The sequence below is a fragment of the Rattus norvegicus genome, chromosome 20 (genome assembly GCF_036323735.1).
Source record: "Rattus norvegicus strain BN/NHsdMcwi chromosome 20, GRCr8, whole genome shotgun sequence".
NCBI lineage: Eukaryota > Metazoa > Chordata > Mammalia > Rodentia > Muridae > Rattus > Rattus norvegicus.
The window spans coordinates 19,680,810-19,705,133 of record NC_086038.1 but is presented as its reverse complement, the minus strand read 5'-3'; the positions used below and the strand labels follow the sequence as shown (position 1 = coordinate 19,705,133).

At 42.2% G+C, this 24,324-nt stretch overlaps 2 long non-coding RNA genes across 5 annotated transcripts in view; one reads left to right on the top strand and one right to left on the bottom strand.

Moving 5' to 3' along the window:
• Nucleotides 1-2,526: 2,526 nt before the first annotated feature.
• On the top strand, nt 2,527-14,522 carry LOC120098839 (uncharacterized). 3 transcript variants are annotated; one of them, XR_005497451.2, is made up of 4 exons: nt 2,533-3,165; nt 5,819-5,929; nt 7,212-7,361; nt 13,660-14,522. It is a non-coding gene; the product is annotated as an uncharacterized LOC120098839 (long non-coding RNA). The 3 variants fall into 3 exon arrangements; XR_005497449.2 differs by having other exon boundaries at nt 2,540-3,165; nt 3,941-5,929; XR_010060792.1 differs by having other exon boundaries at nt 2,527-3,165; nt 3,941-7,361.
• The window catches only part of LOC120098840 (uncharacterized), a 36,454-nt gene continuing 15,859 nt past the window's right edge, over nt 3,730-24,324 (bottom strand). Inside the window, exons 2-4 of one of the 2 annotated variants that reach the window (XR_010060794.1) lie at nt 11,318-17,971; nt 9,436-9,508; nt 3,730-4,725 (exon numbers count right to left, since the gene is read on the bottom strand). This is a non-coding gene — a long non-coding RNA (uncharacterized LOC120098840). The remainder of the gene's footprint in view (nt 4,726-9,435; nt 9,509-11,317; nt 17,972-24,324) is intronic. The other variant, XR_005497453.2, reaches the window with a different exon arrangement.

Here is a 24,324-nt window from a genome sequence, read left to right as displayed (position 1 = left end):
CTGATCAATAATAACCGTGTCAGGTAACCACTCCTCTAGTGCTGACGCCCAAGAACCTGAAACATCTAACACCCCCATTGCTTTGAACCTCTCCTTGACCCAAATTACCTGCTAGAGACAAGTTGGGGGCAGATGGATGCGCTTGGCTCATGGTTTCAGAGTGTTCTATTCATGGCTGCTTGCCCCGTCCCTGCTCTCCCCAGCTGTGGTTCTGTCGAGCATCAGGGCAGCTGTCATGAGCATGAGGTAGAGACTGGAGTGTTTCACCTCATGGTGTACAGAAGGCAGAAACGAGGGAGGGAGTAACCCAGTAGTAAGAGATGCCTTCAAGCCTCCAGTGACCATTTCACTCAACTGGACTCATCCTCCCAGAAGCTCCCAAAATCAGCATTGAGGAGGAAGCATTGGACACGTTCCATATTCAAATGGTGACGTAGCTGACCGGGAGGCAGAAGTTCCTTTGCCTCTGGGTGTCTGCTCTAAATAGAGGCATTAAATAGCTCCATGTTCTTAGGTATCGCACAGCTATAGAAATGATCCCCTGAGAGAATTACTATTTATACAACATCTTCATCTTTAGATGCCGTACCCCAAAGAGAGTTGCTGCTCATGAGTTTTTCTGGGTGTTTACCAACAAGCGTCACTCTTTTTTTTTTTTTTTTTTTTTTTTTTTGGTTCTTTTTTTCGGAGCTGGGGACCGAACCCAGGGCCTTGCGCTTCCTAGGTAAGCGCTCTACCACTGAGCTAAATCCCCAGCCCCAAGCGTCACTCTTAATACAACTAAGTTCATATTTGGGACGGCAAAGATACACATCATCAAAGCTCAAAACCTCCCAAGTCAAAACTCAGTACTGGGCTGCACTGGAGTTTGTTTCTAGAGGAACTAACTAAACATGACCACTAGATGGCACCGGAGTCTGGGTTCATCCTTCTGTTTCCAGAACAATCTCTAGCAGAACAACTGTCAAGCCATCATAAGTATCAGAGTCAGTTGTTTGTTTATCTGATGTGGTACAAGGCATTATGGTTCTTTTTTTGAGCTCCAGCGTTTCCCTTCTAATAAATGAACACAACTCTGACTCTGATGCCAACTCTTGACAGGTGTATTTTAAGACCCCTTAAAGAAAGCATTCATGTTCCCACAACTGAAACAATCATTGTAATCTGCGTTTTTAAACACCGAAGCATGGCGTGCGCCTAGCAAAGCTGCAGTTGAGCTGCTCATCTTACCGCGCTCATCTGGATTTCGTCTGCAGCCTAGGAAGTCACCCAATAAACGTGACTGCCAATGGCGCCGTGCATGGATGTGACAATAAGCAAGTGAGGAGGCACGATCGGTTTATATGCCATGAAGAAAGTCAGTGAGAAACGCGCAGAACATGAATACAAGTGCACGCAAGGGCCTAGAAAGATGGCCCAGTAGCTGAGGACCCCGCCGCTTTTCCACAGGACCTGAGTTCAAATCCCTTCCCCTGTGTGAAAATCCAGCCATGGCCAGATGTGCACCTATAACCCAGGACTGTAAGGGCCAGAGGCAGGAGGATCGCTCGGGCTTCCTGGGTGCCAGCTCAGCTCCTAGTTCAGTGAGAGACCCTGTCTCAAAGAACTAATGTGGAAAAGTAATAGAGCAAGACGCCCAGGGTCCTTCCTCCTCTAGCCTACTCTCAGAGGTACCTACAATTACATACTTACGTGCACCCACACTGTATATACATACACACATACATATACACATGCATATACATACATAAATACATACATATGCACATATGCGTATGTATAATTTAACAAGGCAATTAGCTATCTTCCTAGTGACATTTGAGAGGTAACTAGAATGCCAAGATAGAACCAGCTGTTGGAAAGCCAGAATGTTGGAGAGCAGCTGGGGAAGGTGGAGGAGTCAGGAGAGGTGGGCAGGGCACGTTATAAAAGGATGGACCTGCCTTTTGTAGTTTGTTCGGCACATGAGCCACTAGGAGTTTTTTTAAAATAAATCAACAAGAATCGTGGAATATATACCTGGTAATATATACCTCAGGGATAAAGGAACTTCCTCAATGTGTAAGGCCCTGGGTTGAATCCCAAACACTGGAGACCAAATGTCAGTCTCACTTTAGGTGAGCGAGTAGATTTTATGACACCCAATAACGGTAGGAAGCCCTTAATGAATGTATAATGAACACATTCCTAGCACCCACCAGGGCCTTGGTCACCGAGAGTCCTTTTCAGTATTACTGCGTTTATAGAGTTTCTCTCGGGCTTCAGACCGTTTCTCAGATTTGAGGGCCACCAGAAGGATCGCAAGCATGGCTGGCTGGCTGACACCCTTCACCGCCTCGGCTTCTGATCCCTTTCTCTCCTCTGCAGTTCCGACTCAGGGGATTTTGGATAGAACCCAATTGGTCCTGTCTTCCCAGCTGCTGTCGCCCACCCTTGGAGAGCGGGTACTGGGAGAGGTTGGGTGTAGATCGGCTTGTTTCGGTTGCATTATGACCAAGCTTCTGGGCTTCGGAGGCTACGTTCTGTTACTAAGAGGGCCAAGACGCGAAAGCCGCTCCACTCCTGACCATGGGGCACGTCCCTCTCTTCCTTCTGAAAAGTGTCCTACTTTTTATAGACAGCAGTTGTGTCCACTTATGTAATGAGCCAGGCTTGGCTTAGAATGAAGCAAAGAGGTGCTTTAGACAGTGATTGAAGGCTTCCCATAGCTCTACGTGATGTTCAAAGAAAATATCATCTAAAAATCAACGCAAGCAAACCTCCCCTGGGAGCGTCGCTGAGGAATTAGCGTGCTAGACGCTTCTGGAAAACATCTCCACTCGCGTCCTATCCTAGGCGTCACCTAAGCCTTTGCTTTCCATCACGCAGCAAGCTTCTATGGGCCTTTGACAAATGCTGTCAGATACTGGCCCACACCGCATGCTAACCTCCACTCAATATCGCCTCTCTCGGGTTCTCTCTACTGTCGACAGGACACCTTACTTTGGATCCGTACTCAGTGTGGTGGGATTCGTCAGCTCAAGATTCCCCACACTTCCTCTGGCACTAGAGGAATTTGGGCATTTATTTCCAAGTTTCCAGCACTTCACCTCTGGACCTACTGAGCCAAAGTCTTTGAGCGAAGGTGCAGGTGCCTGGTAATCGGTCATTCTAGCAAGTCACCAGGTGATTTTTACAACGCAGGTTTAGAAAAGCCCGTGACCGTGGGTCTTTGTTTTATTACCCAGTATCAGTGTCTTCAGAGTTTCTCTCCAAGATTCCCTTGATTCTCCCAAAGCAGTGGGTCTCAGCCTTCCTAAAGCTGTGACCCTTTATATACAATTCCTATATTAAATTTTATTATATTTATATATATATAATTTTATTATATTTAATATATATACAATTCCTATATTAAATTTTATTTAATATTAATATTAATCAATCTATAATATTGATATATGATATACCATAGAAATACATAATATATAATTTTATATAGTCATATGATATATAACTGAAATATATAATTTATATAGTTAATATTAATAAATTAAAATTTAAGATTAAAATTTAACATTATATTATAAATGTATACTATATCATATAACACTATATACTTATACTATATATATTAATATGTACCAATTACATATTAATTTATAATTTAATAATATATTAATGCATTGATATATGATAATATGTATGACATATATTATATAGAATAATTAATATATGCTATAATATATTGATATTACATCATATTTTAATGAATTTAAATTTTAATGTGTTAATGCTAATATTTTATTTAATAATACTTAATACAGTTTCTGTATTAGACTTGGCGACCCCCAGCCATAAAATTATTTCATTGCTACTTCACAACGGTCATTTTGCTACCATTATGAATCTCAATGTAAGCATCTGATACGCGGGATATCTGATATGTGACCCCTGTCAGGGTTGGGACCCACAGGTTGAGAACTGCTGCACTAAAACTCAGGGGCTTCCCTTCGTACCTGTTGCATGTCGGGTTCCTGATCGTTCTACTGCTTTCCCATCTTCACTCAAAAGACCTCGGTTGAGAGTGTCCGTGAAAGGCGAAATTATGGCGTCACTCTGGGTGCATTTTCCTGACTCGAACATGTATCAGAAAAGAAGCAGGTGCTCAATCAAGGTGATCAGAACAACTTACGTTTCTTCTATTTTCTGTCTTCTGAGAAACTGGATGTCACCTCTTCATCAAGGAGCAGCGTTCATGGGGCTAAGGATATTTGCCCAGTTATAGAATGGGAATATACAGCCTTGGGTATGCTCTATGTTTGCCTTGGTTCTTACAGCTGTTATTCTAAGAGAAGTGGACACAAATGAAAAGGAGACACACTGATGTAGTAGATTCAGGAGTGAACATGAGTCTTAGAGGCTTGACAGCATCAGGAGGAGGACAGCCTCGCCCAAAGGAAGCATGGGTGTGTGGTCACATCTCACAATGACAACAGAATCCTTTTCAGATGAAGCTTCTCACCAGGGCGCATGCGCCCCACGCTGGACCGTCTCCATTCCCATAGTCACCGTCTCTCACGGTTTGATTGAGTTGAGCTCTTTTACACATCCATACCCCAGGCTCCAGAGGGCAAATGCTTGAGTGGGAATCTTTCACGTCTCCAGGTGGTGGCAGCTGAGGCAGAGGTGCAAACGGAGATGTGTCTTTCCCAAAGATCACCCACGGTATGCTTTACCCCGAACCTAATGAGAAGGGAATAAATCAGGGTCTGTGTCAACTTTGACTTCCTAGTCCTGAGGACCAGATGTTTTGACTTCATTTTTTTATCCTTGTGAGGTTAGTTCTTGGCCAGATGCTTGCCCTTTCTGATGTGCACTCATTTGTGTGCATGGGGGTGGGGAAGGAGAGGAAGGAATACTCACCAGTTTGTTGGCTAAAGTCTAGACTATGAATCGGGCAGTAGACTTGATCACCACTGTCTTAGTTAGGGTTTTACTGCTGTGAACAGACACCATGACCAAAGCAACTCTTGTAAGGACAACATTTAATTGGGGCTGGTTTACAGGTTCAGAGATTCAATCCATTTATCACCATGGAAGGAAGCATCGAAGTGTGCAGGCAGACCAGATGTAGTGCTGGAAGACCTGAGAGTTCTACAACTTGATTCAAAGGCAACCAGGAAGAGACTGGCTTCCACAGGCAGCCAGGAGAAGGGTCCCGTCTGCACTGGGTGGAGCTTGAGCATCAGGAGCCCTGAAAGTCCCGCCTACATAGTGACGTACTTCCTCTAACAAGGCCACATGCCCTAATAATACCACTTCCCACGGGCCAAGCAGTTTTAAACCACCATAACCATTCGATAGCTACATATTTCATTCCACTTTAGGTGCCAGACTGCCTGTGAGAAAGTCAAAAGAAAGATGAGCGATGTCAGACAAGACAAATGAGAAAGACCTGCTGCAGAATTGAGGCGACTCAGCTAAAATCCACTCCCGGGCTTGCGGAGTCGTAATTCTCCATCACCAACCCCTAGGACAGGAGGCTGGGCTGCACTCACGTTGATCCCTGCACTGTTGGCTTGGTAGAGAATATTTAAGATCATCCAGTGACATCTTTTTTTAAATGTTTTTCAGCCCTGATTTGAACAAATTCTTCTCAAAAACCTGATTAGCTTTCAATGACTATTAGAAAACTACTAAAACACACACACACACACACACACACACACACAGATGGATCTTGGAAACCCTCAGCCTTGGGCTGATGGTTGTGGTTGAAGAGACTCAAAGTCCAGTATGAAGATAATCATTCTATTGCTTTCTCTCCGAGTCCTAGATGAGAAGTACTGTGAACACAGGATTATTCACCAAGTGAGCCTCCAGCAAAATGTCCTTTCTAGTCTACAGCCTCGGGTCTGCATATGTCCGCTAATTCAGCCAGAGTGAGGTTGGAAATATTTTTTAATTGCACTGATTTAATTATGCAGATTTTTGTCACTGTTCCCTCAATAATATGGTTCAACAATTGTTTACAAAGATTCTGTGATGGTTTGTATGTGCACAGCCCAGGGAATGGCACTATTAGAAGGTATAGCCCTGTTGGAGTAGGTATGACCTTGTTGGAGTAGGTGTGACACTGTAGGTGTGGGCTTTAAGACCCTCCTCTTGGTTGCCTGGAAGCCAGTCTTCCACTAGCAGCCTTCAGATGAAGATGTAGCACTCTCAGCTCCTGCACCATGCCTGCCTGGATGCTGCCGTGCTCCCACCTTGATGATAATGGACTGAACCTCTGAACCTGTAAGCCAGCCCTAATGAAATGTTGTCCTTTATAAGAGTTGCCTTGGTCATGGTGTCTGTTCACAGCAGTAAAACCCTAACAGTATCCTCATGACTTTGTCTGTTACTTGTCGTCTACAGACGATCTAAAATGCCACCAAGAGGTCTGCAGAGATGGCTCAGTGGCTAAGAGGGCTTGCTGCTCTTTCAGACGACCCAAGTTTCATTCCTGGAAGCCATATCAGGAAGTTCACAAGCACCTGTAACTCCAGGTCCAGGGAATGAATCCATCACCCTCTTTTGGACTTTGCACATACCTGCACATATGTGATACCTATGAACACACACACACACACACACACACACACACACACACACACACACTCACATATCCTTGCAGTATAAAGAAGAATGTGTACACAAACCCTACAGCACTGCCTATACAGGACTACGACATCCTCTGATATAGGTATGCCTGTGCCCTGAAATCAGTCTGCATGGGCACCGCGGGATGACTGTTAAGTACATCCAATTTGTACAGTTTCAGCCATCTCTATTCACACAAATGCTTAAAAGCAGGAAAAGGGACCTGTAAAACTGCACCGCTGCGCCCCCTAGTGGTTGCATTCAGTTAATTACCTGTCTACTGTAGATCTACAAAAAAATACATATATTCTTTTAATCTAGGAGCGTCCTGAGTCCACTGTTCACCAACACATCTGAGGCAAAGGGAATCTGGTGGGCTTGACGAGCTGGCAGATGTTTAGGCTTCTCCTGCCAGGCATGATAAGAAAGCACTCGACTTCCATGCACTCTCTGACCCCACGCTCCACTCCGGTACTGCTTAGAGGCAGGGATGATGGAAGCGACAAACGCACGAGTTGATATGATGCATTGCATTAATATGTGGAAGCAAAAACATAGCATTTTCTCTTCATTTTTTCCCCTTGCAGGTTGCATATTGTTACCTGGAGTAATTTGCAGCCCCTGAGAAAGGATGATTTTACTGGCCACTTCTGACAGACAAATTGTCTTTATTCCTTTGATTTCTTTTATTCTGCTATTAATAACACTGACATTTGAAGCTGACTGTGCTCCATAATGTAAGTCTGCCTTTACAAGCATTCAGGCGTCGTCGTTCATGATTCTGCTTCCAGGAACCTATATATATATATATATATATATATATATATATATATATATATATGTATATATATATATATATATATATATATATGTAGCAAATTTTGTAGCTCCGACTAGCCTGCTGTTCTCTGTCAATCACCGCGTGTATCTTTTAATTAAGTAGAAAAGAGCTCTTAAAAGCACACATAAGCCAAGGAGACTCTCTATCTGGCATACAGCAACATCTCATTTGCTAGCAAAAGTGCAGATTGACAGAATAGACTAGATCAAGAAAATTGATCGTTATTCATACACTGGATTGAGTCAATATATGTAAATCCATCCCCTAGAGCCAGCAGGCAGGGCGACGCTTGGTGTGCAGAAACCGTCCACCGCCTAGCTGCCTCCTCATGTACACACCAGCCTGTTCCCTTAATGCAGCGAGATTCTAGTTCTTTTCCTCCTCTTTCCTCAGAAAGCTCTTTTGTATTCATAACAACTGCAGTTTGAATGTGGTTTGCAGAAGAGAAACTATTTCCACACTGCCATCTCTCCAGTCAATACAATTTGCAGTAAATACAGTTTAGGTTAGAGCCATGATACGGATGCTGTGGGAATTTCTTTGTGATTTTACCCCGTTTTTTTTTTTTTTTGAACTGTTTTAAATGTTCTCCGCTTTCAAGTCTGTGTCTTTAAAGTGAATGGTTTTCACAGAGCTGTTGTGAGGATCAAGTAAAATAATAGATTTGAAAAAGGCTTTGAAAAAATTAAAAGCATTATGCAAATGGGAAATGATTTTTTTTTGTCTCAAGGTCCTTTTACTTAAGGGCAAAGCTTCCTAGCTGTTTGAAAGCCCGCTGTAATCTTGATTGAAAATAGTTGAAGATTCAAAGTGCCTGAAACAGAAGACTTAACAATATGAAATACAAATTATGTATTTAGATATCCCTTAACATTTCTCTCAGAGAGGAACAGTTGTGAGCTTCATAGTATCAAACAAGAGTCATGTTTCTACTCTCAGGAGAAAGACTCAATACATGCGAATCTGTGTCTTTCAAGAGCTCTGAACACTGCCGCCTTTGCTCTCCAGACGAGGAAACCCATGTGGGACCGAAGCCAGTAGTAATTTAGGAGGTCGAAAATTGCAGGAAGACTAGATCTCATATATATGTATATATACTTATATACATATACATATATGTGTGTGTATATATCATAATATTATATATGATAAATTAGAGATTAGAGATAGAGATAGAGATAGATATAAATATACACACATATACATGTGTGTGCATGCATGTGTATGTATATGTATGGAAAATATGAAGTTACTTTCAGATAATGTGTGTGTATATGTGTGTGTGTGCGTGTGAGTGTGCATGCCTGTGCACATCTCTGTGTGTCTATGTCTGTGTATGTGTCTGTGTGTGTATGTGTGTATGTGTGCCTGTGTCTGTGTCTCTGTGTATGTAGATGTGTGTGTGCTTATGTCTATCTGTATGTGTGTCTGTGTGTGTATGTCTATGTGTGTCTTTGTGTGTATGTGCATGTGTCTGTGTGCATATGACTGTGTTTGTGTCTATATGTATATCTTTGTGTATGTGTCTGTGTGTGTCTTTGTGTGTCTGTGCGTATATGTGTTTATGTATGTGTGAGTCTCTGTGTGTGTCTGTGCATATGTATGTGTGTATGTGTGTGTGTGTGTGTGTGTGTGTGTGTGTGTGCCACTCTTCAGGTGAATTGACACTCATGATGCCAGGGAACTTCTTTTGCAAATGGTAGAAGTGTGGAGGATGGCGATTATAGAGACATAACAGGTCCTGAGAGGTAGTTCTGGGGCTCCAGAGCTAACTAATGAACAGAGTAACTAACTAACTAACTAACTAACTAACTAATGAACGAAGTAACTAACTAATGAATAAACAAAAGAAAGAACTAAGTTGTTAGTTCATTTACACCCAATCAAGTCACAAGTCACATCACATACACACACACACACACACACACACACACACACAGAGTCATAGAAGAAGCAAATGTGTCACTTACCTACAGAAAGTGGACGGAGATGGCTACAGTCTTCTGTTAGAGTAGTCTGTTGAGGGTCTCTTAGTTCTTGATCCTATTTTTAACAAAACAACAAAAGGTGTTCTTCTGTCATCTCCTCTTTCCCAGATATGGTTACTGTTTCCGGTCTACCTGCAGTATCCCCCCACCTGGCGTTCTTCCAGGGCCTCTATGAAACCTCATTGACCATCCTGGAGTTTCTTTCCAGAAACTTCTGATCACCAATGCAGGAAGACGTGCTCTCCATTTTAGCCTGCTTTGTCTCTTTGTAATCCTGACTGTTGAACACGAAGTTCCTTAAGATCTCATCCTTTCTCTTGTGTGGCTTCTATCCAGGCAGACAAGTCCCCAAGCTGTCCTCCAGGGCCAACCTTCTCAATATACCTCTGATGTGTTTTCTTATTGTCTAGAGGTCTTAGCTCTCCAAACTGTATTCAGCCTCAAGCTCTGGTCACTCCATTTCCACAGGCGAGCAACTTTGCTTAGCTCTTAACCTCGCACTTCAGTGAGGACATACTTCCCATCACCAGCTATGTGGTTATCCTAACATGCATGTTCTATGTGAATGGCAGGGCCTCTTGGTAATCTTCTAAATATTGCTTTATAATGCCATTAACATGCCTCCCTGTGTCCTTCTAAATTAAATATTTCTGTACATAAGTTTATGCATCTATGAACTCATGGAATTAAACTTATTTAATATGATTGAATCAATGGCTGTGTCCTGTCTAAGTACCTCATCTCCCATCAAGAGACGCTACTGACAGATGTCTGTGTCACTTTGACATAACCTTCACCATCTTTGATGGTGCCCTTGTTCTGTGATACATTGCAGACTCAAAATAGAGACTGTTCAAGTATTCAAGACTAGAATCTCCTGGTTGGACATGATTATTTCTGGTAACTTGGACACTTGTCCATGCCTTTCTAGATCTGAGGAAAACTAGAAGCCAATAGTGTTATTTTCTGTGGTGGTAACAAAATACTGTGAGGTTGGTATATCCTGTTCAGCCACCTCTGCCTAGGGAATGGTGCCACCCACAATAGGCTGAGTTCTTCCCACCTCAATTAATAATACTGAGTCTGACCCCTACAGAGAGGCAGGCCCACAGGCCAACTGAATTTTGATTGTTCCCCATTCAACCTCTCTTCTCAGGTGGCTCTGTTATGCCAAGTTGACAGTTAGAACTATGCACTGCAATAGATCACTACAAAAGAGCAATGATGTACAATTGGGTCATGATTCTGAAAGCTGGTGACAAACACTTTGGCAACAAGATCCATATAAAGACACTGGGCAGACCATAGCGTTTGGAGAGATAGAATGAGAATAAATCTCAGGCAGAGAAGACAATAAGGTGGCCTCGTTTTATGACAACTCATTGCTGTGAGAACCTAGTAGGGCTCTTCAAGAACTACAGTAATCCCTTTTGAGGGTGGAATCCCCAGTCGCATCACCACCTTCTGCTAGACCTCAGCTCTTTAAGTCCCACCACTCCACAGACAGCTTTAAGCATTTCCTTCAAGCACTTGAATTTAACTTTCAAATTGTGTCCAGTTCCTCCTTCATATTCTCTCTCTCTCTCTCTCTCTCTCTCTCTCTCTCTCTCTCTCTCTCTCTCTCTCTCTCTCTCTCTGTAGGGGGACGTATGTGCTTGCTTGTGTGAGTGCATATGTGTCTGCCTATATATAAAGGCCAAAGGCCAACATTAGGGGCCATGCCTTGGGCACCATCATTCCTTTGAAAGGCAGCATCTTTTAGTGTCCTGTGTCACTGATTCAGTGAGACTGGCTGACCAGTACCCTCAGGGATCCGTGAGCCCCATCCTTCCCATCACTAAAATCACAAGCAAGCTCCACCAACCTTCTTCCGATTGGCTTGTTCGGTTCCAGGGAGTGAACTCAGGTGTCGGTGCTTATAAGGCAAGCATTCCTGAATGATTTCTCTCTCCAGCATGATTATTTATCTGTATTGTCAGGTCATGTACACATTACACATTAGGCTATGTCCCTCAGAGTTATTTCTTGTCTTCAATTGTACGAGGAAATTGATATTTAATTCCACTCGTGCCTAAGGGAAATGTGGCTGTTGGAAACCTTTTTTTACATTCTGGGATTTTTCTCTTATTTTCAATCTATTAAGGGCTAATACTTTTGTAAAACATGAAGAAAAGAAATGATTAGCGAGATGATTCATGAGCTTGGATGTTCCAGCAATGCCAAGATGCCATGTAAGACTCAAGAATGCTTACTCTCACATGCTGTTTGTTCCCACTGTAGTTTGGTAAGAAGAACGAATGAGAAAAATATTGTCTGGGCCCTCAATGTGTGTGTGTGTGTGTGTGTGTGTGTGTGTGTGTGTGTGTGTGTATGCGCATGCACTCAGTGTTCACAGAAGCCATTAGAAAGCATCAAAGTCCCTGGAACTGGCGTCACACAGTGGTCAGCTACTCAAGCTCGGTGCTGGGAACCAAATTCCTCCTGCCAGACAGCAAGTGCTCTTAATCGCTGACCCGTCTCCCCAGTGCCTTTCTCTATGTTCTTGTATGTTGGCATCAGTCGACAACAGGTTGTTTTTCCTTAACAGTCAGTTTGGCTGAACAAGAGATTTGGGGCTCACATTTATTTCCATAGCTACTCTAAAACATTGATAAAATATTCTTTGATCACACAAGTGCTGCTGTTAAAAGTTCTGCTGGCTGTCTCACTTCCTTCCGTGGGTCTTTTTTTTTTTTGCCCCCACCCTCTCTGCGGGTCTTTTCAGCAGACGGCCTGAATGATGTTTTCTTTAAAAGAAATATATGTGTGTGTGCATGTGTGCTTGTGTGTGTGCACGTGTGTGTTCATGCATATGTTTGCGTGTGTGTGCATGTGAGTGTGTGCGTGTGCATGTGTGTGAGTGTGTGTCTGTGTGTGTGCGTGTGTGAGTGTGTATGTGTGTGAGTGTATGTGTGTGTATAAATGTGTGTGTAAGTGTGTGTGAGTGTGTGTGTGAATATGTGTGTGCATGTGAGTGTGTGTATATGTGTGTGTGAGTATGCATGTGTGCGAGTGTGTGTGTGTGTGAGTGTATGTGTGTGAGAGTGTGTGTGTGTGTGTGTGTGTGTGTGTGTGTGTGTGTGTGTGTGTGTGTAAAATTCAGCTGGGACTTGAGAACTGGTTCAGTAGTTAAGAGCATTCATTGCTATTGAAGACCGAGGTTAATTTCTCAGTACGGACATCACAGCTCAAACCTGTCTCTGAGTCCAGGTCCAGGGGATCTAGAATCCTCTTCTGGCTTTTGAGGGCACTGGCCATACATGTGGTACACAGAAACTCACAAAGTCAAAGACACATACACATTAGACAAACACAGACAAATGTATGAATATATGGATGGAGAGATAGACAAATGTATGTATGGATGTATGGATAGGTAGATAGATGAATAGAGATAGATGATAGATAGATAGATAGATAGATAGATAGATAGATAGATAGATAGACAGACAGACAGACAGACATATGTATGAATATATGGATGGATAGACAGACAGACAAATAAGTGTATGAACATATGTATGTATGGATAGATAGAGACATGATAGATAGGTAGATAGACAGATGATTTTTAAGAAACAATGGCTTTGACCATTTTAGGTTAATATTCTAGACCTCTTGATCAGTACTATCAAATTATCTCCATTTCAGGAGCATTTTTAAATGGCAACTTATGTCCAGCAACTAATAGAAATAAGTAATTTGTTGTGCTTTGGAGACTTTTAACAATTTGTTGAAACCACCAGCCCCCATCTCAGAATACTTTTAGATGCACAAGATTGAATGCACGGAATTTCGAAGGAAGCAAGTTATAATGATACAGCAATCATATCAATAATTTAAATGTATGATATAACAGCAATCCACTTCTCCTCACTGTATGTGTATTTTCATTACACTTCATTATTAAGACATTAATATGGTGCGGGTTTAGAATAATAAGATCTAAATAGAGTCACGTGTAAGCCTAAGAAGCCGTTGTGTTGAATATATTTTTGAGAACTTTGATTTGATACAGAGTGACTATGTGTGTGTGCATACGGGCACATTGCACATGTAGATGTGTGAGCAAGTTTGTTGGAGTGTGATGCATGTGCCCGTGCTTGTGTGTGCCTGTACATGGCTACCCAATATGGCTGGAGGTCAACCCAAGGTGTCCTTCCACAGAAGTCATCAGCACTGTTCGTTATGATGGTGTCCCTTACTGGCTTGGACCTCATCAGACAGACTCAGCTCACTGACCAATGAGACTCAGTAACCATCTCTTCCTACTTCCACGGCTCTGCGACTACAGTGTAAGTCACCGTGGCCTGGAGATTGAACCCTGGCCCTCACACTTGCATGGCGAGCATTTTCTGATTGAGCCATCTCCCCAGGCCTACACGGATGGTGATTGTATGAAAACCTTGGGGCGCGGGGGTGGGGGTGCTGTTAAGACTCTTTGGTGCACTTGTTGGTTTTGTTGAAAACTGACACATTCCAGCTGGTCAGTGGGACGTACAACTTTGGCTGCAGTGCATTCCTGACGGAATTCACGTGCCAGAAGTTTAGTCTCCAGTGCGTCAATGTTGAGGTGCGGCTTTTTAAGGTCCTTTGGCCCTGGGGAGATGGTGCAGGCCTTGAGAGGGTTTGGTGCTCTTGCAGGGGAGCCAGTTAATTTCCTAACAACCACACAGGGCTACTCACAGCCACCTGTAACTCTAGTCCCAAGGGATCTTACGAAGCGCTCTGGTCTCTGCAGAGACACTAATAATAGATGCATAAGTACATATGTACAGACAGACAGACAGACAGACAGACAAAACACTCATACACATAAAATCATAAATGGAAATAGATACATCATTTTAAAGGTAGGGTTTAGTAAAAGTAATTAACTCCCTGGGCCACTGGCTATAAGGGTCTCTCGGGGAATGTACTCTAAGTGTCTCTCAGGGAATACACTGTCCCAAGAGTAGACTGTTGTCCTTAACATAAGGCGTGTTCCCTACCTCTTGAATACAGCTGGTGCTGTTTCCATTGCTGGTGTGTATTGTGGGTCAGTGGGCAGGAGTGGGGAGGAGCTAACCAGAGGCTGAGCTCAGTCTCCCCATCTTGGGCTTCAAGGTTCCAACGCTATGAGGTAAGTGAACCCCTTTCACTGTAACTGACCAGCTTCAGGTTTTTTTTGTTACAGTGATGGAAGTTGACTTACATGCTAATTGGGCTCATGAGTCTGTGTGAATTTTATCCACTGATCCTGAATTCCATAAATCCTGGGTTACACATCTTTGGTTTTGATTTGTTGAACTATCTAAGGTCTCCTAACATCTCTGATGCTTTTTGGAGGGGAGAAGCTTTATTCATATCACAAAATTATTTTTAAAACTTGTCTCTCATATCTCATTTGTCTTATCGTGTTGTCTTTCCTGTGCTCTTGTTTTTGCGTTCCTTGGCTCGGTTCCAGTTGGACGTGGTTTTTAATGATTTTGTCTGTAGGAAATTTTACTTTATGAATATTTTCTTTTTAAATCACCCACAATCACCCTGCTTTATGCTTTCCTTTGGTCATCAACTCTCAAATCATCTACCACCAGCTTGGTTCTTGTAGTTCATTTTGAGTTTTGGTTTTGACTGCTACATAGGCATGCCTCCTTCTGGTGGGCTTCACAAGACTGGAGGGGTGGGGGGAAGGTGTCATGCTGCTATCTTTACCAGGCTGCAAATTGTTCCCTCTTTGGGGGCTAAATAGGATTTTTTTCTGTGCTTTTTGGAGAGAGTAGAGTTCCAAAATAACTTCTCTAGAAACATGACCCTCAAACTCCCTTTTCTTTCTGCTTCCTCTTAAACTATCCTGACAGCTAAGGAGCCAGGAACAGGTAGAGATGGATGTGTCAGCTCAAAGACAGCAAGTGAATCCTTTCTCAATGATTTTGCTCTACTCAAACCATAAACAGGTTAACAAATGTCGGTTCACCTTGGAGAGGAAGCCTTTCATTATTCAATTTGCTAATTCAAATACTATTTCCTGTTGCAAATTGCCAACCACAAAAAGCCCATTCAAGGAAAATGCAACTTTGTTGCAGTGAATCTCCAACTCCCATTAGTCCTTGCAAGGAAAACGCAACTTAGTTGTATATTTATAAACCACACTTTATATTGGGACAGATCCACCTCTATAATACTTCCTTCCCCTGCTACAAAATCCCTGCTGCTTGTGGTTTCCCCAGGCTGTGTGCTTCTGCTTCATCTTCCTTTCAACAACTCTCCACTGTCATCGGCCATTCACCATCTCCTCCAAATCCTCCTCCCCGCCTTGTCTTCCTGTCTTGCCCGGAAAACCCACCTCCTTATTTTCCGCCCAGCAATTGGCTATTTGTCATCCTTCCCAGCCAATCAGGTAATCAAGTGAAATTCCTCTAGTTTCCACATACAACTCAAAATAGTATTTCATCAACTAAGGACATGGTTGCATCAAGTTGAACAGAGAAATTGACTCTCCTGGGCCATAAGCTCATGAGAAATAATCGCGGTCACCACTGTCGTCATCAAGGGCATCATCACCACCACCATTACTATCCCCATCACCTACGTAACTAATAATTAGTAATTTGAGGCTGGGTTTTGGAGGGAGAGCAACCGGTAAACAGATAACACAACCACTGTAATGCAGAACAAGGTTAGCTCCTCATCTAAGGGCTCGAGGACTAAAACAATATGACTGCTAATTGTTTGGTGTAGCATGTCTCAGAGCGGCAGACGTCTAGCATATTATAACTATTTATATTTATATTTTCTTTTTTAAAATGATGGGTTTGTTGTCCTCTGTGAAAGGGCTGTAAAATAAATCTAGACTCTCTTACCTCTGTTTTGTTCCAGTACTATATACTACGTGTTCTTTATAAGTTAAGTATCTGCTATTCATCTCGGCACACATTTATCTCTACAGATAGATGGTGTCTGGCACCTTCCTGATAGTGTGTCACGAACTCGGAGAGCATCGCTGTGTTTCCCATCTCCTGTCCCAGAATTCTCTACTTATCATTGACTTCTCCTGATGTTTCTAACAGGAATCTATATCCACCTCCACACCAGGGTTATACTGTGGTACCTCTGTCTCTAGCTCAGTGAGCACTGTCTACCCTGATCACAGGACATGAACAGCAGGCACCAGACCATTTTTGAATCTGATAATCAGACAGGCTGTTTAAACCTACAGTGTTTAAGTCACATTATTTCAAGATATTCATGATCATTCTGCTATGTCCCCTAAGGGATTGGGAAATTAAGCTCTGAAATTTAGTCATTGTCATGCATATGAATATGAAATATGAATTAATGAGAACCCATTCGAAATGCAAGCCAGGGGCTCCTTCACCGTTATCCCTGTCAGGCATAGTGGTGTGGGGGTAAGTTGTTACAAATCTGCTTTAGCTTGCTAGTGATTTTCTTCTCAGAAGCTCCCAGGTTGAGAGCAGGCAGGGTGAGACAGAGTCAGGCTTCACACAACTGTCTTTGTTCCTACCACAACTAACCCAGGTTTTCCACAGAGTCCTCGGGATGCTTCGGAAATAAGAACCATGCTAATAAAATCAGCATATGAAAATTTCTCCTCTCTAGCACACAGATGGGTTTGCTTCATTTTGCAGACACTAATGTGGTCACAGGCTACACTCTTCTTGGCCAATAATCACTTTCTCTCAAACCCTTCTCTACATCTGTCTCACAAGTCCATGGCTTTCTCAAAACGCTGCTAGGTCACGCTCTTGAGTTCTCTGAAACTAAAGCCAGGCTTTGAAAACTGGGTCACCTAACAATGAATATCCCCTAAATGATAATGTGTCTACTTTGATAAAAAGAGATCTGTAATCGTATGTGCTTGGCACATATCAGATAAAATAAATACTTGATCGATTTCTATTGTGAAGTATGTGTATGTGTGTTTATATCAAATTTCTCAAAGTCTTTAATGTGCACATTTAAATATTCACATGCTTCAAACAGAAACATTGGAGTATTTATGTTGAAAATATTGACAGGAACCTTTTTTTTTTCAAGAAGAAAAATTAGCACCGTAAGGGCCAAGTGCTACACATCTCCAAAGCATATCTATCAAAGTTTGAAATTCATAAAAGTTGTTTTATGGCCTATACTGTGAGTGATTTTAGGGATGTCTTCACAAATTGCTTAACAGAATGGATGTTCCTCATACATTTGGTGGAAATTCCTGCTACAGCTGACTGATTTATGATATCATTCATCTCTAAAGTTTCTTTGCTGATTTTTTAGTTCAAGTGACTCACGTAAAGATGACGGTCGGGTCCTGAAGCCTTCTTTCCTTGTTGTATCAGTCTTAAGCTTTCTACTGCTTACTTTATAGAACTAGGAACTCCAACATCAGGGCATAGATGAAGTTGTGACACCTTCTGGGTGAACTTTGCTTTTTACTAGTATGTAGTGGCTTTCTAGGGTACCAGTTGTAGAAAATGTAGTTCTGAGGCTGTAATGGGGCCGAGGAAAGAAAGATGTCAGTAAGGACACGAGGGGTAATGTGAAACGGGAGGACTGGGGTAGGAGGTAGAAATGAGGAAGAACATATTTCATTAAAGGTTCACAGTACAAGAGGTAGCAAAGAAATGCAGGCTATTCATAAAGTCTTTTTCTGGTGGAAGACGAGCTAAAACGCAGCAACCCAAATACAAAAGTGTAGCAAAGTTTTGAAAAATAAAATTAAGACTTTGAAAATGTAATGAAGTAGAAGGACTTGAGTCGGCATTTTTTCCTCATTGGTGCCATGTGGTTCCCCTCTCCTTGGGTTGTCTATGCTATCAGTCAGCTTTGGGCGAGGCTGATGGCCTCAGTAATTCCAACAAATTAAGCCATGCTTCCTTCTAGGTGAGGATAGATGGACAGAAGTGCACTCCCTGGTCTGAGCGTACCTGGTTCCATTGCCTGCCAATCACATGCAGGTCCTCTCCTATTTTAGGGATTATTTCTAAGCATAGAGTTTTACGTGGGTGAGGTTCTGGGATATGGACAGCCCATCCTTCTTTCTTTCCAGCATACTTTCCATTTTCTTGTGCAGTAGCCCAGGGCTAGTCTAGGGGGTGGAGGTGCCTTCCCTGCCATTCACTGCCTCCTGGTCCCAGCGTCAGGCTCTCGTCCACACTCCTACCTCAGTCTCCACAGGCTGTGCCAGTCTGGTCCTTTCTCGGCTAACCAGCCTCACACTGGTTCATCCTTCGCTCCCGTTTCCACAGCCTGGACCCTTTCTTTGAATCAAGGGCCAGCAGTGCATGGTGGGAATGCTTCCCTGACCACATCACCTGACTTGGGATGTGTATGAAGAGAATGCTGTGGCTGGATGCCGGCAGCCTGGCTGCCTCTAGGCAGAGCTATTCCTACTCTGGCTGATTTCTGTTTTCTGTAGTTCTCTTAGAGGAATAAAACCTATAATTATTTTATTCCAAAGAATTTCATCGGCTTTTAAACAGATGTGGTTCTTCATCCATCACCGTGCCTAAGAAGTCTTTCACAGTTTTCCTAAATACAAAACTCATATAACTTTATCATGAAAACGTTGAAAATACAGAAACGTTAAGGAAAGATTTAAAGCTATATATACTCTCCAGAAATAACCAATATTTGTTTTCTTTTCATTTCCTCTCAGAACTGTTTTAAATATTTTATTTAGTTGTGGTCACACGGAATGTTAAAAATTCAAACGTCAAGTTCAAACCTATTCTTAAATTTATAAATTTTATACCATACATAAAACATGTTGCTAATGTTTTATTGTGGTGTGTTTAGGCAAGGGATGTGGTACATGCCGTCAACTTTGCAATCACTGTGTTCTCACGTAGGCCTCAGGTGCTCCATGCTGTCTGCAGAAGCTAATGCCAAAGGGCAAGCCAACACATTCCCCTGCCTTTCTCCAGTGTCAACTCTCCTTCAGTCCTCAGACGTAATGACTACTGAATGTAAGGTTTCCGCCAACATTTACTACTGCTTGATGTTCGAAACCATAAGAAAAGCAAGGGTTGACTGGTGTTTAAGTCATCAGAATTGGAATTGCTATATAAGCAGTCTTCACTCATTTTCATTTACCCCTTCAGTATTCCCCCCCCATAACGCTAGATGCAGTTCACACTCAGATATGGTTAATAATATTCTGTCATCTGCCGTAAGCGGTTGTCTTATTGTCTAACTGTTGCTGGATGCTATAATGTTTTTTCATTATTAGTGACACTGCAGTTAGTGGAAGTGGAGATCATAGGTATGTCCACTGTCATCTGCTTAACGTCACCATGCTTATTTCAAAAGAAGCTGTATTCTGCACATCCTCATCCACAAGATGCCAGACGACCCTACCTATTTCTTACAGGTGGAGACAAACTCAAATTCTTCTCGCCTCTAATGGATATCGTGGTGGTGTTATTTAGAATATCTATGAAAATGGAAATGAAATCATTTTCATCTTTATTAATTTGAGAGTCAAATCTTGCTTTTGTGATGTGTCCATTGGCATTGCCCGGATAGCTGGGATTTTAGGATACCCATTGTCTTCTTAATAAAATAATATGTATTCAAGGGTGGAAAAAATACATTTCTAGGAAAAAGGCTGACCTAAAACCTCACCATTTCCTGGTTAAATTACATTTCTAGGGAAAAGGTTGACCTAAAACCTCATCATTTCCTGGTTAAAAATCATTAACACTTAACTGTGTTCCCTTCATAATGTTTCAGTATCCAGTGTTGCTTTATTTAATTAAAGTAAGAAGAATCTGTGAAGAGAAGCTCAGTGACAGAATTCCCCAGTGGGCTGGTTGTATCCTTTCCACATTAAATCTCAATAACTGGGGTTATCTGAGACACAGACCAACTGTCACTCATTGGCGCCAATGACAGCTAGAATATAGTTCATTGTAACTTTTAGTTTTTATATAGCACAAAAGCAAGACCCTAGTTGAATCTCCATTTGTTTGTTTGTTTGTTTGTGTTTTCTTTCTACCAGAAAACACAGAGGACTACGAAGGCAGATACTGTGAGAACTGGACACAGCTACAATTGAATTACAGTATTCAATTGATCATTGACATAAGGAGACTTACTAGGTACAGAGCCTAGGATCCCTCCTTTTGTTACTCGTGTTTTATTTCTTTGGATGTTTCTAGACCATTTCACATCCTATTTAAATAACAAGGAGAGGCCATTAGGAAGTAGTTTACAAGTCTTGGAACAAAGCAGAAGAGCTTGCTAATACTGTTATATATTAAATAAACTGTTTTGTTTTGTTTTTCTTACATCTTGGGTTACAAATTTTCCTCCTCCCACATAAAGATTTTCCTCAAATGTTTGCATTTGCTCTTACGGAAGGGTGATGATCGAGCTCTTATTTTTTTTAATTGATCATTCCATTTGTTTACATCTCAAATGATATCCCTTTTCCCTGTTACACCTCCACAACCTCCTCCCCTTACCATCAGCCCTTTCCCCCTCCCCTTTGCCTCTATGAGGATGCTCCCCCACCTACCACCCACTCTTGCCCCACCGCTACAGCATCCCCCTACGATGATCTACCTTTACAAGGCGATATTTTTCTTCTGCACTGTTAAATGCAGGCTTTGACTTTATTCTTCTAATCCAAGGGTGTTGAACAGCCATGTACAAGTAGGAGTCTCTGCTCTAGTTGAAACATGGGAGTCACCACGTTCCCTCTCCACCCTCTGCCCTTATAGTAGCATCTCTCCTCCTCTGTCTTTATCATTTTCTCATAATTTTCTATCGATTCTTTGTGAATATCATATCATGCAGCCCAATGTCACTCAATCCCGAGTCCTTCCATACACCCTTGTAACTTCCTGGCAAAAGAAAACAAACAAACAAACAAACAAACAATCTTGCCTTGGAAGCTGCGTTGTGTCCCACAGTACTCCTTTTAACCCAAACAGCTTTCCTTGAAAATGTTCATTGCAGTGAGCCACTGGTCTGGCTCAATAACTTCTGCTACACCATCAATACTAGACCTTCACCACCAATGCTGGACTCCTCTTGGACATCCTGCCATTGGCCCGAATCACAGAGATCCTGCAGCTTTGGGTCTGCAGGACCAGCCCTTTTACATGCTCCATCAGCTCATAGGTAAGATGTTGGTATGAGCCAGCTCAAATCCCTGGTTCTGGACCTGATGAGCATTTTCGGTCAGCTCGGCAGCTCTCTCATGCTCACGCCATCAGGGCCAGCTCTCCTACACCCACACCACGAGGGTCAGCATCCTCAGGGCTAGCTCTCTCATGCCCATGGTCACTGCTGGCATTACCAGGAAATGACCTGTGAGGGGTAAAGACAGCTCAGCGCTGCCCTCGAACATCAACAAGGCCTTGGGCAACAGCCCAGACAACAGATGTCCCCACGGCCTTTGGTGGTAACACAGTCCATGAACATGGACACAGACCTCTGCTATGGCAGGGCCACGGACCTAGAAATGGCCCTCAGCAGCAGCATGGCCTCATGGACTCAGGTGGCAGCACAGGCCTCTCACATCAGGCTGCTCCTCACCACGGTCAGTCTCCAGTTCTTTCTTCGAAGCACATGAAGTGTTCTCCTTCTCTCTCTCCTGTCTCTCCACCACATCCTTGCTCCTCTGGCTGTCTTCTACCCAGCCTGTGCCCTACAGCAGTAGGCTGGGCCTGTGAAATCTGGCTCCGTTTCGGTCTCTTTCTCTTTAAGTGTTCCAGCGCTGGCCTGGTGCATCATGGGATATTCTTCAGTGTCTTGTTCTGTTTCTTACTATTTGTTTTGACGTTGCTGTTCCATTGGCAATGTCCTTGGAGCCATGGTTCTCAACCTTCCTAATGCTGAGACTGCTCCATAGTCCCTCACGCTGTGGTGACCCACAACCATACAATTATTTTACTGCTGTCTCATAACTGTAATTTTGTTACTGTTATGAACCGTAATATAAATGCCTGATATGCAGGGTATTTGATATGCAGTCCCTAAAGGGATTGAAACCCACCCACGGGTCGAGAACTACAGCTGTTGAGTCTTCTCCTCACCCAAGAATCGTATGCCTCTCATTATCATCGACTGTGGCTCTAAGTTACAGATCTATGTAGTTCTAGGGTCTTGATTTCCATTACTGATGATGCAAATTTCTGGGGTTTTCTGTAGACCTGAACACATCATCTTCTGCCATCTGGTTCTCCTATGTGTCTACACCAATCATGTCTTCTCTTGGATTGCCGATCAATATGTTCTTTCGTTCCTGTTTGTTTATTTTTATTTATTTATCTTTGTTCTGCGACCAGTAAGAAAAGACGCCTGTTGATTTTTACTTATAAAACATGAACATTCCCCTCGTTCCTTTTCTTCGTGCATATAGTTTGACTTCTCTGTACATGGCCCAGCAAGAACACCCAGGGCAGTAACTCTTTGTGTCTTTTAGACTTTCTCTGCATTATTCTTCCTGTCTAAAAAGGAAACTCTTCCATTTTCTACGGAGCAGATCTTGGATGTTTTTACAAATGAATCTATAAATGGCTGGAATATTGTAATGTTTATTTGATGGTATTTTAATTAATAAATTAATGTTTATTTTTATTTTCAAATAAAAATTTTTCTCACCAGGGAAATTGATATGATTATATGATATGTGATATATAGTGTGTGATATATGATTGATATATTACATATGATATATGGTAATGTGGTATATGATATATGATATACAGTATATGATATAATTAATATATAATATATAATAATGTAATATATTTATATAATATATAATAAATGTATATTTATATAATATATAAATAGAAACACCTAATTTAAATAACAAAGGGCTCACACTAATAAGTAGTTTGCAAGTCTTAGAACTTGTCTATTCGTCCTTGAATGAGAGACGAGAGAGTTTGGTTTCCCATCTCATTCTCCCTGACTTTACCTGAAATCCTCCTTTCAAGATGTACATAGGCTCCCTGGGAGAAATTCACTAATCTTTGTTTTAAATAAAACAAAGAAACAAAGATATTCTAACAGTTGTATTTCAGCATTATGAGGAAAATACAGATGAGCAACAATATTCTCACTTCTATTCCTCAGCTAGGTCACTGAAACTCCCCTTGCCATCCCTCTGAAGGCCCAGTGTTTCAATCAGGATCTTTTTGTGACAATCAACAATTTGGAAACTGGCTTGGGCTCATTGAAGCCTAAAGGTAGATTGAAAAATACCAGGAGCTCAGGAGTTGATAGGCAACCTGGAGATCAATTTCAAAAGAGATGGAAGAAAAAGTGGCCTCCTGGGAACCTGGAATCAAGGGCTTCAGAGACTTCCAGAACAAGCCACAGCTAGAACAATGTGGCTACCTAAAGGGTGGTTAAACTCCAACGGATGCGGCAATGTCTGCTTGTTAGTTTGTCCAGGAGTCAAATTCCAGAGAGGAAACATGGGTCCCATCTGCCTGGGATATCAGAGTTCTTGATTAGTATCTCACCACACAGCATGCCAAGAGCAGAGTAACTCTCTGGGAACCAATGTACTGACAAAGGCTAACAGACCATGAGGACCCAACATCCTAAGAACGCCAACTTCAGGCAAGCATTGGTCTGAGTCTTTGAAGGTTATCCATGTTATCTTATCATCCCAATTATGCTCATTGTTAATGTACCTTAAACGTGTTCATCAGCTTAATGGTCTTGTTTTGAGAGCTCACATCTGAGCAGGTAAGAACTTTTTAAATCAGATAAATCAGGAGTCAAAATGTGCCAGCTCAATGCACTTACTATAGTGATCTTCAACAAATTATTTAAATTTTCTCAGCCTCATTTTCCTAATGGATTCAGGAATTT